Source organism: Haliaeetus albicilla, chromosome 3 (assembly GCF_947461875.1).
Source record: "Haliaeetus albicilla chromosome 3, bHalAlb1.1, whole genome shotgun sequence".
Taxonomy (NCBI): Eukaryota; Metazoa; Chordata; class Aves; order Accipitriformes; family Accipitridae; genus Haliaeetus; species Haliaeetus albicilla.
Window position 1 is genome coordinate 67,458,523 of NC_091485.1, and position 18,722 is coordinate 67,477,244.

Below are 18,722 nucleotides of genomic sequence, written 5' to 3' on the forward strand. Positions count from 1 at the left end.
AAATTAAGCTGGTTATTTGAACTACAGGGAATAAAGTCATTGCTCTATATTCTGTTGAAAAGCGTTTCTTACAAATGTAAAGATTGTCTTCAAAATCACATTTTGCAAAGGCTACTGAAACTATTTTCATGGGCAAAATATAGAATTAAATTACTCAGTCCATGTGATAACTGACATGTTCTTGAACAACTGTGAGATTAAAGAAAAAGTCTTTCATTCGTGCCAAAATCTGCTTGTTCTGTTTGTGTCTATGTTGGTATCATCCAAACAGGATGTGACAAACATATGTTCTTTGGCTTCACCCTAATCCATGATTTGGATAACAGTATTAGGATGTGGTCTAACAAACTTCAGTGAAGCAAATCCGAGGATATTTGCCTGTGGACAAGTCACCTCTGACTTGATTTTGGTATGTCCTAAGCAATAGAAGCTCCGTCCTGACCTCATGCATTAGCTGTATGTGTTTTCAGTGCTTCCATAAAAATACACCATCAAAATGCTAGCATGCTTATAGGCACAAGCTGAATCCTGAAAGAAGTAATAATGGAAAAGTCATCACTGAGTTGTACTAACCCAGCACAGAGCCCAGGAGTGACCCTGAAGAGCTGACTGACATCCTCTTGATGATGAGTCCCTATTTATAATGGTTTCTGAGAAATGTCAATTGCTCAGTTTTTAGTCTATTAAATAATTACGGTGATGACTTCAGACAACTCTAATTTCTTAATCAAAATTTTGTTTGGTGCCAGAAGTTCTACCAAAGTTCATAAGTATTGCATCAATAGTATAGGGTGTTTTTTTCAGGAAAATTTAAAACCTCAAAAAATATCAAGATAGCTTTCTTGAAATAAAATATATTTTCCTTAATTCCATTCTGATTGGCATGAATTGCATTACTTTTCTCTGATTCTTTATGAATAGTGCCTGGAATTAGCCATTCCACTGTTTTACACTGGATTGATGTCAGGCTGAGAGGGTTATTAATCCTCAGGTCATGCCACTGAACTTTTAGATATATTGGCAAAGCGTGAGTTTTCTTCCATTCATCTTGAAATACTCATGTGTTTGAATATGTATGGAAAACCAACTTAAAAATTCAGATAGTTTCTTGAACAGTACTCTTTGAAACAACAACTGGTTAAAAAACATCTAGTTTTAAGAAAATGCATTACTGTGAGAATGCAAATTAGTCCTCCACCCTCATCTGATATGATCATCATATGATTATGAAATTATCATGGTAGAATATATGGGCTATGCAAGTGCTATAGAATAGTTGCACAGGACAGCTTAAATGTGGTTTAGGAATTCATGCTGCAAAACATGATAATTCTAAGACTCAACAGTTTTGTAGTATATCACCACCATGCAATGTTACGGAACATTGTTATAGAGGGCCAGAGGGCTGAAGCGTACTTGTTTGGTAATTTCCTTCAGTCTCTTTCAAAGGTGAATTTTCTTTAAGACTCAGATATATGACAAAGAGATTTGTGTAAGTATTTAGACTGAAGGACTCTCTAGCCTTTGAAGCCTGTCTTTTGTTATTTGTCTAAGGGCTTCAGGATGATGGTATAGTGAGTTGAATCTCCTTGTATCCACTTAAGAGTGACCTTTTTATCACTTCTGACTATGTCCATCGGCTGTTTCTCAGGCTCAGGGAAGAATTTTCATTTTGTGGAGGCAGCAGCTAATCAGAGTGTCTGCTGCCCGGCTTCAGACCTCCGGAGAGCTTTCACTGATCTCGTCAAGGGTATTTTTTTATATTTGATGACAAGGCTGCCATCCACAGTCCAAGATTTTGAGTTACTTACAATCCACTTCTGAAGACTGTGAGTGGCTAATAACACATGAGAGTGCTTCCCACCTTCTCTGTAAGGTTAGGCACTGCTTAATTATTTACTCAGTACGTAGTCTATAGCAAAATAGCCTGTACATAGTATATGAATAATAGATTAATAACATAATCTGAATGCGACATCGAGTCCTTTTGTCACTGACCTGACTTACTCTCAATAGCCACTGATTGTGGGCTGAATTCAAAATCAACCATTTGCTGGATGTATTTTTAGAAAGGAGTCATTATAGAAATTAGAAACTAAACCTGGTGGAGCCATATTGAAGATCGACTTGTCACTACAAGAATAGTCTGGTGCATCTGAACCTTCCACGTCCTTCCTACAGCAGCTTTTGTACTCTGTGTTGGCAGCTCTCAAGCAAAACAAGCGGCACACCTCCTGCTTGTAGCCTTCGTTGATTAGTCAGGCACTAATAAGGTCTTGCATTGTCCTTGTGTCTGAACACCTCACAGAAGTTAATGAATATATTTCATACGTATTTGTAGGATGCCTGTATATCCTTGTGATCAAAGCCTGGCTCTGTACTTGGGACCTCGTGGCTTCTGCTGCAAACCAAAGCGTGACATGCTCATCTTCAGTCTGGGGTCTCAAGTACAGAGCCAGGCTTTGATCACAAGGATTACTCCACGATGCCTTCTGCCAATGCCTCTTGTCTTGTACTGCTCTGCCCTTCAAAGTGATGTTTTTTTCATGCCTTCGCCTTTGACGTGCACCAAGCAGTACCACTCTCCTACTTAGCAGCCCTGTGAAAATACCATGTATTTTGGCCGATATAATACTGCTAGCCATCCTGTCCTTCAGCTGAGTGTGGAACTATCAAAGCATCTCTACAGAATATCCCAAAATACAAGGCACATAGAAACCTCAACACAGCAATACAAAGATGTTCCTAAATATTCTCTTCTTTTGTTCTTCATGTCTGTATCTGCCCCTACAGTGAGTCATGCCCAAATCCACGAGCATGCTCTTTGAAATCGTATATACTATCTACATAGAAAAATGAGATTAACTCCAAGTGACAGAATAGAGCCTTTAAAGCTTGATCCAAACTCAGCCCATGTAAATGGGATTCTTTACATCCACTATAGTGAGCTCTGACTCAACTTTTAGACTTAAAAGTAGGATGTAACTGACAAAGTGTGTTTGCCTGGGCTGTCCACCCCAGGCTCCCTTTATCGTTACTGATGATATAGTCAATACAGACAACTAAAACTAGGTTGCAGCTCACCTCATCCTACAAAAGTAGATGTTTAAAGTAGAGATACTAAAGTAGATGTCTACAAAGGTCAGATGAATCACAGCCTAAACTATCTCTTTCATTCTACTGACTAAAAGAGAGAGTAAAGTGCCCAGCCCAAAGGTAGGCACCTACCCCAAAGATGCTGTGTGCCCTGAGTGCATTGCAGAAGGGCCTTATTATTTCTGCCTGAACCATACTGTGGGCAGATACATGACTGTATCTCTAATTCTACATTCAAGAAGAGGTGCCAGGAGGAAGAAAACAAATTTTAAACAAAAGAAACTTTTAATGGAAATGACCAGAAAAAAAATACCTATTGGTGCACTATCGTGTATTTGGACATACTTTCCACTGGTAATCTAATAGGAATCATAAAATCATCGAATGGTTTGGGTTGGAAGGGACCTTAAAGATCATCTCATTCCACCCCCCCTGCCATGGGCAGGGACACCTTCCACTAGACCAGGTTGCTCAAAGCCCCATCCAACCTGGCCTTGAACACTGCCAGGGATGGGGCATCCACAACTTCTCTGGGCAACCTGTTCCCACAACCTGTCTGGGCAACCTGTTCCAGTGCCTCACCACCCTCACAGTAAAAAAACTGCTTCCTTACATCTAATCTAAATCCACCCTCTTCCAGTTTAAAGCCATTACCCCTTGTCCTATCACTACATGCCCTTGTAAAAAGCGCCTCTCCAGCTTTCCTGTAGGCCCCCTTTAGGTACTGGGAGGCTGCTAGAAGGTCTCCATGGAACCTTCTCTTCTCCAGGCTGAACAACCCCAACTCTCTCAGCCTATCCTCATAGGAGAGGTGCTCCAGCCCCTGATCATCTTCATGGCCCTCCTCTGGACTCACTCGAGCAGGTCCATGTCTTCGTTATGTTGGGGGCCCCAGAGCTGGATGTGGTACTCCAGGTGGGGTCTCACGAGAGCAGAGTAGAGGGGGAGAATCACCTCCCTCCGCCTGCTGGCCACACTTATTTGTATTGATTGTGTGTAATGATTTTTAGATTTTCTTGGATAGAAGAAGTTACAGAAATAAAATACAATAAAATTATATGTTATAGTATAAGTTTTATATTTTTACCAAGAGAAGAATGATGCAGCTGAAAAAATAACCTTTTTTTTTCAGTTTCATTTTATCAGTTTCCTGATCAAGTTCATATGACAGTACTTGGACTGCCTTTCTTGGTGACAACATGAATTTATGCTGAGACAGAAGCAATCAAATCATATGGTTTTGAAGAGGGTAGGAAAGCCTTGAGACTGACTGTGTCCATGCCCTGATGGTAGTTAAAAATAATAACTCCCTAAATGTCTCCTATTATTTAATAAATCACAAATAAATGAATTTTACTAATGTAATAATTAGTTAAACTGACTAATGAGTTGCTAATATCTCAGCAAGTGACAGTGAGATAACTATTTTGGATGCACTCAGATGCGGTTGGCTCATGTTATAGGAAGTAGAGATATGCATGGTGGGAATCTTGAAGTTTCTTCTGCCCTTCTGCAGCTGTGGAGCTGAGCTGCCTGCTCAGTGAATACTTGCCAAGTGCCAGTGTTAAAAAAAGAGAGAAAAAAAGAAAAGATAACTATTTCAAGGGGCAATTATCTAAATGAGCTGGAGAAACCTGGGATGACTAAGCCCCCAATCTCTGGAGAATTTGTTCTGAGCACTTTGATGAATTTTAAAATGGTATTGCATTCTGGGTTTTAATAACGTAGCCTTGCTCTTCTTCTGGCTCTAGGCAACTGTTGTGAAGTCCATTTTGTACAAAAGCCTAAGGAAACTGAGTTAATAAGGCAAAGTCACTAAACTCACTGCTGCAGAGCTGCCAGGTGCCTGAGAGCGGGTGAGAAGGAGGTGTGTGCATTACCTTCAGCATCGCACCTGCCAAGGTGGGCCTTTTTATCTGTCAAATTATGGATCTATTTCACTTTCAGTTTGGCAAATAAAATTAATTAAAAGGGGAAAGAGTTTCGGTACCTATAGCACAATCAGTGGTAATTTATGCAGCTTTGGTTTCCTTCCTCTGATATATTCATGAACTGAGCCTGGATCTTGACAAAATCTGAGACATCTCTGATTAGAAAAACCACCAACACCAATGGGAAATGTCAGTCCCTGTCACTGGTTTACAGTTTTAAGTTGGTTTCTTCAGTGAACAGTCCTAGAAGCATAAATGTTTTGCTGCTGGAGGTTGGAGTCACAAGCAAATCTGGCACTGAAACTCCAAGCCAAGTGTAGGTTTCAGGTGCCTTAGTCCCTGGGAAAATTCAAAAGCCTGAGTCAGCTGCCCAGATGTCTCTTAGCCAACATCCAGAAGGCTAGACATTTAAAAGTGGGTTCACAGAAGAAGACACAGTAAGAAGGAGGCACCTAAACCACCTAACAAGGAACACGGGAGGTGCAACTGGGCTGTGATCACAGCCTTTGAGAAGTCAGGGCGATCCATCTCTGTAGCAGACCTGTAATCATGAACCTGCCCCTGGAGGTGGGAACTAAAGTCAGCCCTTCATATCTTGTAAAAAAGCAATGTGCCCCGTAACACTCGAGCAGTTAGCGGCATTGTGTGTTGGGGAGGCTTCATGTTCAGTTCCCTCCTCTGCCTGAGCGGGGCCAGGATTTCCAGCCAGTGCCTATCCTCTCCTGCAGGCTCCTAAGACGACTCTGCAAGGCCTAGGAATTGTTAGCAATTACAAAACAATCAAGTTAAATCTTCCTTTGTGAAAAACAAAACCAAAACCATAAAGCACTGTGAAGCTAACTCAGATTTTTTCCAGGGAACATCTGATCCAATTTAATTCAGTAAGTCCCACTCCAGTCATTAATCTCCAGCCAAATTTTGTTTTTTATATTATTGCACATTATGATTTACTGCACAGCTCTCTGTTCATTATTACTTAGAGAAGCAGTTGCTCAGATCCTCTTTCTCTTGATCTCCTGATCAGGAAAATACCGCACAGATGTGAACAGAAGTAAGACTATTACTCCTCTGAGAGAACTCTTCCCCAATTAAAAATAGTGTCTGTGAGGGAAATTATAATCTTGCAAATAGCTTCTGCTTCTAAGAAAGACTACATTAACAGCACAAATGAGGCCAGGTTTCCTTACATCAGGTCTACTGTTCGCTGCAAAAACAGTGCAGTAACTGACACAATATTGCACAAATATCCTGGGAGGGCTTAAAAATGTTGAAATCCCACATATGTATCCTTCAGTACTTAGAAGAACCTGATCTGCCCAGCGCATTCCAGAATGAACCTATTTCCTTTTTGGGAAACAAATATCTTTTTTGTTTTTTTCATGCACAGGAAAGGACAAAGCAGAAACATATTTTCTCGTGATAACTACTGTCGAAACCAGAGGATGTTGCCAGCGTTCACGGAGAAGCTGCATGATCACTGTGGTCCTTCCTCCTCTCTTGCGTTGTATCTGTGGGAACCAGTTTGCATCTGGAGTAGGAGCTGGATGAGACTGTTCAGCTCTGGTGTTTGTGACCACCACTCATCTCCTGCTAAACCCGGCAAACTAATATACGTTGCAGATGGCTGGAGGTGCTGAGGAGCGAAAGCACTAAGTGGCCCTTCCTGGGGATCTGAGTTTCCTTCCCATCTAAGTTCACATTCTGGAAGGAGACCAGTGTCTTTCTCCAAGATGCAAATTGACTTGTCTTCAACAGTCCAGCCCAGCTGATGATTTCTATTTAAAAAGGGCCTTGAATTATAAAAACAAATGTTCCACAGCTCAGGACTGAGATACATTGCCCTGCACTGGGAAACTTGAGGAAGTGCTGAACTCTTGTCTACTGAAACCCTAATTAGTGGACTAAAATAACTGACCTTGCTTTCAAAAGGACATTGAAATAATTTATCCAGGACTTTGGTATGAGCGAAGGCTCTGAATTTTAGGCAACCAGCTTTTGAAAGTTACTGATTTAAGCTTTTATCTACAATGGCCAGCTTTAGCAAACAGGGTCCTCTCCTGGTATTGCTTGCCTAAGCAAAACATTGCCACTGTACTAGCAGCCAGCACTAGTATGCAAGCAATACTGATGCCAGGATATTATTATCCCCAGGAAACACTTTTTGCATTAACATGGTGGTTTAATGGCTTGTGATATTGCAGGAAGGTATTTCTTCCAAGGAAAGAGAATTTAAATACTAGGATAAATAACAACAGGTGTCTTTCACCTAACTGTTATTGCTCCTAAAGCCATGCTGGCACACACAGGTTTGCATGAAGAGCAGGAGGACTTGGGAGCACAGCCTGAAGGGCAAATGCCTGTGGAAGCTTTTCCCCAAGGTTGTGGTGAGCACAGCACTGCACTCCTGTGGAAATTCTCTTCATCTCACACTAGCTGTGGCTTTTCCTTTGGGGACGAGGTAGTCAGAGGTTACAAACAGTGTTTTTTTTCTTCTAGACGTCTGCCTGTTTTTACAAAATATGTAGGAGCACTTGAGCCCTCTGTTCCTCCATCTGTCTTGGTTGAGGGAGGTTCAAAGTCTTGGGGGCACACGTGCACACACCGTGCAATTACCTCAGCCTCATTCATAGAGACGAGGCTACAAATATTGCAGAGTTCTCAGTAACATGCTATTTAAACTCCATTTAAATGATCTAAATTTCCATGATATAAATTCTTTTTTTCTCCCAGGATGTAAATTGCAACAGGAATAAGATTCCCTGAAATGATGTCCTTCAGCATCCAGCATCATGAAAAAGTGTTGTCTAAGATTCCTTGTTTTCCTTAAGGTCAAGCTAAACCTGGTCTCCCTGGTTGGGGTCATGTTCCCTCTTGTGCCTGATCTGTCTAATGCTGCAAATCTATTCTAGGAGTTTACTTGTAAGACTAACCCTCTTGCTCAAGTTGTAGTGATTGGAGGACTTAATTAGGAAACTGCTGATATGACTCACAGGACATGGGCCTATTGCAGATCCCAGCCTTGAGAAGGAGCTCCTTAGGGCCTTCCGGCTGTTTGGGAAATGAAACAGTCTTAAAATGAGCAGAATTAGTCTTGGAAATTATTCTTGGGGCAAGGAGGTTTCTGGCTGAAGAGGAACCTGTCGTGGTTTAATCCCAGCCGGCAACTAAGCACCGCACAACTGCTTACTCACTCCCCCCACATCGGGATGTGGGAGAGAATTGGAAGGGTAAAAGTGAGAAAACTCGTGGGTTGAGATAAAGACAGTTTAATAGGTAAGACAAAAGCTGTGCCTGCAAGCAAAGCAAAACAAGAAATTCTTTCACCACTTCCCATGGGCAGGCAGGTGTTCAGCCATCTCCAGGAAAGCCGGGCTCCAGCACACTTAACGATTACTTGCAAAGACAAATGCCATCACTCTGAATGTCCCCCCCGTCCTTCTTCTTCCCCCAGCTTTATATACTGAGCATGACGTCCTATGGTCTGGAATATCCCTTTGGTCAGTTGGGGTCAGCTGTCCCAGCTGTGTCCCCTCCCAACTTCTTGTGCCCCCCCAGCCTGCTCACTGGTGGGGTGGGATGAGAAGCAGAAAAGGCCTTGGCTCTGGGTAAGCACTGCTCAGCAGTAAGGAAAACATCCCTGTGTTATCAACACTGTGTCCACACAAACCCAAAACATAGCCCCATAGTAGCCACTATGAAGAAAATTAACTCTATCCCAGCCAAAACCAGCACAGAACCTTACAGCCAGGCTGGTCTCTGTGCTTGAAATCAATGGAAGGGACGAAGAATAAGAGTTTATGATATACCACGTGCATACATGTATATACCACCCTATAGGGGGGACTGTGTAATTACTGTTCTGAGCTTCCTAGGAACTCTGGGAAGAAAAACATAAATCAAAACAGTCAAGTGATTTCTCTAATTCAGACCAGGTGTCAGGTAGGCTGTCGTATGGCTCCAGCATACAAGACCAAAACATGACTTACAATCACCTTTTTATCCTTGTTCCTGCTGCTACTGACACCCTTTAAGTCTAATATTCTCAATGGTAAGGAAATTTGTTTCAACTAAGCCAAATCCCATTTGTCTGTCTAGGTAGTGAGAACGAATACCAGCTGTAGATCATCTTGGGTCAGAAGTAGATTTTTAACCCCATCCTGGTCAACATGTGAACATGATAACTCTTTCTCAACCACAACTTCATAAACACAGAAAATAAAAATGATAAAGTTTAAATCACCCATGATGTCTTGGATTCTGGCTAAGAACTGTCTTACCATTGAATAAATCTGGAGTCAGATTGTGACATTAGTGTAGGACAAGTGTAAGATCAGAATTATACCCTGCTGGTTGATAATAATTTAAAAGCTCTACATTTAATGTAGAATTATGGTACCCATTAGTTTTAATAAAATATCTTCAGAAATTATTCTACCAAGGTAGAGATCCTCTTTGTTCATGAATATAGATAACTACTGAATTGTAGGAATTTCTGAACCTGACAAGCTTTGCTAAGTACTCAGCTACTAATTATGAACAGGAATAAAAGGACACCTGCTGAAATAATTATTGAAGGATATGGAACTACAGCCTGACTCTGATCAGATGGATGGAGCCAGTATCCTACATCAGCAGAGAATGCAGTCTTACACATTTTATGACAAATATACCATTAGGTAAATGATTACATAAGTAAGCATATTAATTTGGGTGACTACTGAACTGCTTGGATTTGAATGCAGAAGGAAAGTAGCAACATAGTTCCATGCTAAAATAGGTAAAATAAATGTTAGAGTTCCATGGTGCTGGCATAGATCTTACTTACCCACAAATAAATCTGGAATATTCCCACAAAATTCAGTTTGTAGCACTACTATAAATCAGGTAGGTGACTAGGATTGGACCCTCACTGTCAGTAACGATGTAGTAGCTGTAAATTCAGGACAAAATTCCTTCCATGGATTTGTCTACCCATTTTTGTCTACCAATTTGTTGTACTCACATAAGCCTTCTTTTAATGGATGCTTAAAATGTCTATTAGTTTAAGTAGAAAAAAGCCTACAAATCCATGTTGCAAATATCTGCAAGGCAAGTAGATCCTAAATATGAGCTCTGACTCAGAAAATCCTGTGGGTGAGATCCTGGAAAGCTGGGACCATCATCTGGGAAAATACCACTACATATTCTCCCTGTTCAACTCTTGCATCCTACACGTCAGCCACTACTGGAGACAGGATCCTGAAGTGTTGGTTCAGACAGGTTTATGTTCTTATATAGAACCATAGTATTATGCTAAGTGCTTGGTGTTATGCTGAATCTAGATACCTTAAGGCTTGTCCTAGTGCCTGAAATGTCCTACTGCCTCTCTGGCTGGCAGTTCTGGCCAGAACAAAATTGCTTTCTATGCATTTGGCCAACTGCTATAAAAAAGCCATGCAGCTGTGCCAGCCTTGGCAGGAGACAACTCCCTCTTCTTGCCCCAGTAGTTTTGAGGAGCACATCAACCACGTGCCCCGCATTTCCCGCTTACGTGGTCCCTTCTGGCTACTCCAGAGATGAACGAGAAGAAAGGGGGAGCCAGCCACGCTTCTCCTGCTCCTGATCCGGGTAGTGCCATGCAGGGACTTGCCTGTGATCACATCATAATTCAGTGCCAGAAGGTGACAATCCCAGGGCTGTTGTTCAGCCACGAACTAAAAGCTGATTTCTTTTCTCCCCAGGCTGGAGAACAGATACAGGGAAATGCACGTGGGTGCAGATCTTCCCAGGACCCTAGGGCACAGCTTGGTTTCTAACTGCAATCCCACCCCATCCCTGTGCCACAAGGCCACTGCTCCAGCTGTTGTAACTGAGAGAGAAGACTTGGCAAGGCCTTATTTGCCCTTTCTCCAAAGCAGGCTGAATTTTCAACCTTAAGGACACACTCCAAAAGTCATTTGCTTTCCTAGATCACCGTTCTGGTGATTGTACAGATAGGGTATTTTTACCTGCTGAATTACAAATGAGGCTTGCAGCTGGGTGAAGAAGATTAATTGCACTATTTTATTTGCGCAATGAACACTTAAGAGCATGTCTGTTTGTAGCCAGGGAGAGGCTCACCTAATCACGGACTGAGGATGCACTGGAAATGGATGGAAATTAAAAGCCCATGACCTTTGGGAGTCACAAACCACTTGCAGAATGTCTCACAGGCATCTCCTCCCATGGGGAAATGTTGCAATCTTCCGTTTTATTGGTTTCTTTAAGCCCAGAAGTCTTTAGAACTGGATGTTAGTATAGCCCTGTGGCTCTGTGATAACGAGCGCTGTGGCCCCACGTGGGTGTTGGGATCTTTACTCCCACAAGCACAACCACTCACGTCTTGTTCGCACATATCCTCCCTCCGGCCCAACGAATTCAGGTTTGAGGGATGGAAGAGCTTGAATGGGGCATTTTACCACCCCGAGCAGGGTTGCTCCTTGCCGTCCCCCCCGGAGCCTGGTTCTCCAGCCCGGTGCCACCCGCCTTTCATCGCTTCCCCTGCAGATCGCCCAACGGTCTCAGGCACGCTCGGCTTCGCGGCAAAGCTTCTCCAATTTGTTTGTTATTTTTCCTCCGGCTTTATTTATGAAAGCTGCGTGCTGAAACACTCTCCCCCTCATCGCCACCCCTTTTCTCTCTGTTTTGTTTCCTGCCGGGTATTTCACCCTGACACACCGAATAGACATGAAACAGGAGGTGGGGAACATCTGGCCCTGGCTGCAGAGCATCAGCAAGAAGAGAAGCTCCTAGAGATAAAATCAGTTTTTTTCCCACTTCGTGGGACCTTGCTGTGGGATGTTCCTCCGAGGCGGCCGGCAGCCCCTGGCCAGGGCTCCGGTCTCCCTAACACAATTACAGTCTGCAAACGTTTAAAGGCAGTTTCTTTTGAGTTAGCCACATGCTTCAAATTGTTATGTGGTTAACCATTGAGAACAAACCCCCACACAAATACCTACAGATCAACTTGCTCGAGCCAGGGTGGTAGCGGTGGGGGCGGCAGGGGAGGAGGGAAGCTTCCTCATTTTGCTTTTGATGAGAAGAAAATAGAGTTTTCTTTCAACTTTCCAAATTGCTAGCAGCCACCGTGTCGCAGTGTGCACTGGTTGTTGCCGTTTGCACATTTGTTCGCATTTACTGCTGATGAAAGGAAGCTTGTTCGACAGCTGTGGCCATGTACGCTACAGGCCAAGTCCTCTCCTGGTGTAAATCAGCTCGTCTGGTGAATGAGAACTGAAAATGCGACCTCCTCTCCATGTGTGCCGTGCAAACGCTAAGCTGGGAGAAGTCTCCTGCGCTTTGACATTGCCCTATCCCATGTCCCTTAACTCTTATAAAAGCTGAATACTTTTCTGCTGACTCACAGAGGCAGATGGATTTTGTTAACTCCAGCCGAGATAGAGGAGGATACACGAAAAGCATCGCTACCTCTCGGGGGGGGCTGAACACGGTTTTGGGGTTTGGGGGGGACCAAGTGAGGAGCTTCACATCACGCTCTGTTCAGCAGGGATGGAGCTTGGCTCGTGGGTACCACGTGGGAGGAGAGCGATACGTCGTCCAGGCTGAGCCATACTGCTAATCAGTGTCTGCAATAATGAACCATGCTGTCGTTCCCTCCTCCACTCGTGCCCTCCCTCTGAAGCCCTGCAGCTCCTCAAAGGCCAAGAGAGAGACTTAGAGCCAACAGCAATGAGAAAACAAACACCCCAAAACAAGCACAGAGCTCAAAACCCCTCAGTAGCTCCATTGCCTCTGCTTAAATCTTCTTAAATTACAGAGTTTTTTAGTGAAGTAAACTAACTTCCCCTTGCTTGCATTTCCTTGTATTTTTGAGGACTATGAAGGTGCTGAGGAGCAAATTGTCTTACAAACCCAATCCTACATGGGGACAGTTTCCAAACACGATTGGCATAGCTGTCCATGTAGTGCTCATGAGAGTGGACCCAAGTGGAAACATAGATAATTATTTTGCCATGGGCCAACTTTAAGATCCATCTCAAGTTTATTTTCATTTATAAAATGGCGGATTAAAGACGCTACAAGGTGGCTAGAAGAGTGTTGAAGGAAAAGCTGCAATCCAAATGTGATCCACTTTGCTCAGATACAAAACAAAATTGCATTCTTTGCTTTTTGCGGAAAACAGTGCAAAAAGGAGGGGTTAAAAGCTTTGGATGTGGGGAACAGTCTCAGTGAAAGTGATTTAGTTCCTCTGGTCCGTTCATCATCTGAGCAGAGAAACATCACTGTGCGTATGAAGTTAGCTCTGCAGGACTCTATGCCTGTCAAAACTGTTTATCCGTACTTGCCAACAACAGCAAGAAAGGCAGGAGGACTGGCAATCATGATGGTGAATGAGTTGGACACATGGAGTGAAGGGCACATGAGTCGAACCTCCTCACTGATACAGAAAGGGAAAAAGAGGGAGGGAAAGACTATTAAAGCACAAAGTGTCTAATCTTAGAGACTTTAATGATGCAGCCAGTTACCAAAAAAAATTACCTTTTGCAGAATTTCTTCATGGGCAACTGAGTAGATAGGTCTTAGTGGCCAGTTAGTCCTCACACTGCTAAAGGTACAGGTATAAATCCCAGCAGAAACAGCTACTGGAGTATATTGGCATATTAACATTACTGGCTGTGGGCAGCTGAGTTGGGAATATTGCACTTAGACCTTTCAAAACTAATGTGATAATTACTTATTAAGGAACTATTTAGTGCTTGGTATAGTTATATGAAAAGATATGAAAAATTCCCCCAGTCTAAATCAAACAGAACTTTAATCCTATGTTAGGGCTATCAGGACACGGACACACACAAAAAAAAAAAAAAAAAAAAAAAAAAAGCCAACAGGGAGGGAAGAGAATTCAGGTTTATAAAAAGAAACACGTACACAATGAGCTGAAGGTTGTGCTTCTGCACTTCCTGGTCTGGGTGTGAGCAGAAGAGGAAATACCAAAATACCACCAGAAAAAAACTATTCCCACAGCATTTCCAACCTGACTGAAACCAGAAAGTTCTGACAGTCCTGCAAAAAAGGGGAAAAAAAAACCCCACAACAGACCCAGTCCCAAGCATCCCATTCATTGGAAAGCCAACAAAATTTCCAAAGCTAGGAAATTTGGGCAGACCTAGACAAGTCTTTGTATTTCCCCTGAGTCATCATCTGTACTCTGTATTTTCTGCACTTCGCTGATCGTTGGTGACATTTTGACTCTTCTGCCAGCTTTGAGAGGAGCACATTTCTGCCTTAGCCAGTTTAATTGCACCCATAACCACAGACCACCAAATTGCATGCTAACCACAAGGCAGGGCACCATGGTCTGGTCTAACTCAGGTGAGGGGTTCCTTGTCGTCCCTTTCATTTTTTGAGCGTCAGTCAAGAGTACAAAACTACATACACAGCAAGAGCTAACATTTCAATGCATAAAATGCCATCAGTTTCAGCATTGCCCCATGTTAATAATTAAAACTGGATTCCTGAAGGCTTGCAGGCAGAAAAGACCTGAGTTTGGTCTGGCTGGTCTCACACAAACCTTCCACTGATACCAAAGAAAGCCTTGAAGAAGAGCAGCAGGATCACATTCAAAGGATTGTGCGGAAAGCTGGCACACTAGGCAATTAGTTTAAAACTTCAGATTTGGAAGCTCTGCAAAGAATTTGGAAAATGGCTCTTTCCCTTTATTGGTATAAAAAAGGAAAGTATTCTGTCCTGCTAAATCCCAAGAATTTAAATGTTAAAGTCTCTTGACTGATGTGCAGTAGTATACACTAGAATTCAGGACATATTCAATAGTCTAAGGAAAATCAGGGCTAAAGTAAAATTACTGTAGAAAGCTGTTTTTCCTGTAGATGTTTCCTAACTGAATTACTGAATCAAGCTTTTTTCCCTAAAATTAGAGAATCGAATGCCTGGAGCAGCTCCAAGGAGCAGCTCAGGAATGTTCAGCGAAACCACAGCCTCCAGCTATGGGACAGAACAAAAGTTGCAACAGTGATGATGCTTTATCTTCCACATCTTACTCCAGCAACACTTCCATGGGTGCCAACAATGAAATCTGCTTCAAAGAGGTCTGAAAAGATGATTTTTCCTTTTCGAATGCTGAATCACTGATTTTGAGACTGGTCAACTCGTTGCATTTGTGATCGTGGTTTAACTAAAACCACCTAGGGCTAATAATGCCATTATGGACTCTCACATCCAAAAATGAAGTGAAAACCTTAGCTAAGCCTCATGACTGAATGCAGCTTTCCAGTTCATTCAGAGCAGCATAGCACTCAGCATTTTCCCTCCAACAACAACAAGCCCCTTTCTGGCCTCCTGGAACATTGCTGCCTGAAATACGTTGTCACTCCTACTGCAAACTTATTTAAGAGACAATAGGAGGAATAGTTGGCACATGGATTCTTCTTAAAACTTAAATCTAGATCGACAATAAAACATAAAAGGCCAACGAAACATGCAAAGACACTCAGAAAATTCTCATTTTTCTTTTAAGATTAGTTTTCGCTGAGATTGAGGCGTTGCAATTTACTTAGCGTGGGCCCCATTCTGTAAGTCTTTTCTTACATGAGCTCTTCTTAAAGTCACTGAGGTTGTTCATGTGAGTAAAAGTTACTTTCATGAGTAAGGGCTCACAGAATCTGGCCTTATACATTTTGCTACAGTAAAGTTTACCTAGACATTATCTGGGCTGTAGAGCAGCGTGTATTTTTAGGAATTAAAAATGGACTTCAGTTGTTGTTTTCTTGGAAAAAGTTCTAACTTCAGCTTCACCCATCTGCTGTTTGCAGTTTGCTCAGCAGCCACATTGAATGGACGTGCTCAGCCTTTGTCCCTCTCTCAGACCTGCTCGTTACCAACCATGCTCAGCCCCAGCGCGCTGTAACTCACCAGGACGTGTGCAGTCTGAATTCCCATTCCAGATTTGGTCCTCAAACCTAAGGCCATTATTCCATCTCAGACTAAAACATATTCTCCCATGGGCTGCTGAAAAAGAGCATGTTTCTTCAAGTTTTCTTGCCACAAAAAGATAAAATAAAGTGAAAATAAATTAATAATAATAAAAAAGGAAATCCAATGTACGGCGATCCCCAGAGTTCTGGAGTCTAAGAGTGTTGATCTGCATCCATAAATGTCCTGACGGGTGAGGAGACACAGGCACTACAACTGGAAAGAGAGCAGGAAGGAAAACCTACCATGTGAGCAAAGTAAAAAAAAAAAAAGGGGGGGAAAGAGAGAGAGAGAGAGAGAGAGAAAGGTCTGCTCAGTGGACAGCACTTGGGCTGATAGCAGGGATTTCAGGAAATCCAAACACTCAGACAGGAAATCTGAACACTGGATAAACATGCCATAATCTCCACAGATACAGTTAACGTGCTGCGTCTCCCGTTAACCCTTAGCCTGCCCATGGCTGAGGCTGAAATCAGATATGCAACGCCTGGAAACACAAGCTGCCCCGGGGGCTCCAAAGTCTGAGCAGCAGCCCTGCGTTCAACCCTGCCTGCTCCTTCCCTCGCTGCTCTGGCAAGGATATTTTCCTCACTTTATTTCTACGGAGTGATGCTTTAGTTCAAACGTTTATGATTTTCCTCCTCTGAGAAGGAGTTGATATCGCACCCTGTGCCCTGCAACAGCTGGGCAACCTGCCTGAATGCCGGCGTGCCACCAACCAGTGGCTACCTGGTAGTCCCAAATTAGTTTTACCTGTTTTTTTCCTCTCTCTTTTGCTGTAATGCAAGATTTATATGGCTGTCTGTAAGATACTTGCAGGGTACCAGTGATGATTTACTCCAGGGCTAGTGCAGCAGGGTTGGGGGGGCATCTTAGAAATTAGAGGGAGAGTGTTCTTAAAGAAACAGGGGGAGTTTGAAAACTCCTTTTATGCCGTTTTGTCAAGGAATTGAGGCTCAAACTCTGCAGTCCTTAGTAAAAGTAAGATGAAGCCTGTTTGGTTGCTTGTTTCTGGAACACAGACTTTGCTCTTTGTGTCTTGTGTTCACTTCCCATCATTAAAAACATCACTTTTTTTTTTTTTTCTTTGAGGCTTCTTAATTGGTTTCTTTTATATGATCTACCTTGGTTAAACTATTAATGTAAAACTCTTAGCTAGCTACAAAAGCAACAAGAAGCAGTAATTTTTCATAGACCTGACCCCTCGCTCCCACAGATGTAATTAATAAAGTGAAGTTTACGTGAGAGTTGTCCAATTTAAATCCATAGGACTACAAGCACACACACACAATTAAGCCCCTGCATGTTTGCAGGATGGGGACTTCACCATGTTTTCTGCAGGAGGACAATTGCAGGCTTCACTGGTTTTCAGAGGTCGCTGACTCCTAAGGCAAGGGCCTGCTTCCAAAAATGCTCCTTCTCCCTTAAAATTGACTTCTTGGGACAGTCCTGCCAACAAAGCATGTTGGAAAGAAAATGTCGTGTCTTCAGATTTTCCGGTTCTGCTAGGACCTCATAGCAATAAAAAAAATGATAAAAATTAGTACCTTGACTTTTACTTTGCCATTTGCTGGTGGAAGTAATTAGACACAGAGGTAATATCCACTGACTGGTGCCCTTGCTTAAGGCATTGGCGGTTAGCTCATCTGAAATAGCCTTAATGTAAGTCCCACATGCAGTATTAACCTATATCATTATATTAAGGTACCCACTAGGAAAAAAAATAGGAGCGCTATAGGAAAAGGCTTCCTTCAGCACCTTCTACTACTTATAGTGTGTTTCTGCTTATTATTTCAAAGACAGAAGCTCTGGCAAACCAACATCGGTTACAGCATTCCCTGGAAGTGGCCAGGCTTGGAAATCATGCCTGGTCTACTGAGACAGCTTGTGTTGGCCAAGCAACGCTGTGGGGAGCCTGGCAGCAGAGCTGGGGTGGAAAACGGGGCTTTTGGGGCATCCCTGCCTCAGGAAATCTCCTCTGGTCTCCAGCCCAGTTCTGAGTCAGGAAACCTCTTTCAAGTTGGGTCCTCACGTTCCCAGGCATTGTCCTACTACTTTTTAAGATGCATGAGGCCAGTGATGGAGGTCGGTCCCTACGAGCGTGGCTGGAGTGCTGGCGGCAGCATCTGTGCAAATAGGTGGTAGAACAAAGGCTTGGCTTTAGAGGCATGAAGTCATTCCCCTTGCCTAGCACGTGCTACATGAAACAAGTATCAAATGGTTGCTTGATGATGTCAGGAGGGAACTGGTGGAAAAACAGGGAAAAATTAAAACTTGTCAGGGTTGGACTTTTTTTTTTTTTTCTTCATGTTCCATGTGCTTTGCCAGTGAGCTATTTCAGTTATTCACTTTTTTTCCATACAAGTTCTTCTGTTGTCACGGTTCTATTCACCTTCCCTTTTCTTGTATTTTCCCCGTAGTGCCACTCTTTCCAGTAGCGAAAGGAGAGAATAAATAAAGGAAAACAATAAAGTACAGCATTTTCTTTTCAGTATAACTGGAAAAAAAGAGAAAATATTCATAAAAGCTCAAAATATGCATTTTGGAAAAAAAAATGCCTTTTAAGATTGAGAGACTTTTCATTTGAAAACATTCGAGCAGCTCTAGAAAAAAGGGAGCTGGGGGAAGTGGGATATAATTTATTACCACTAACATCTGCTGTAAATCAGTTAGAGGTAGGCAAACATTCCCTGCCAGGGCACAGTTAGGTCAAGGTGAGAGGGGATA

The 18,722-nt window shown here is 42.7% G+C and overlaps 1 protein-coding gene across 3 annotated transcripts in view; it reads right to left on the reverse strand.

Moving 5' to 3' along the window:
• ASAP1 (ArfGAP with SH3 domain, ankyrin repeat and PH domain 1) overlaps window positions 1-18,722 on the reverse strand; it is a 191,726-nt gene that overhangs the window by 145,465 nt on the left and 27,539 nt on the right. Inside the window, exon 1 of one of the 3 annotated variants that reach the window (XM_069780066.1) lies at window positions 15,936-16,126. The exons of 1 other annotated variant lie outside the window; for it this stretch is intronic. The gene's annotated coding sequence lies outside the window, so the exon portion shown is untranslated. Of the gene's footprint in view, window positions 1-15,935; window positions 16,127-18,722 lie in introns of those variants that run through there. One more of the 3 variants, XM_069780063.1, reaches the window with a different exon arrangement.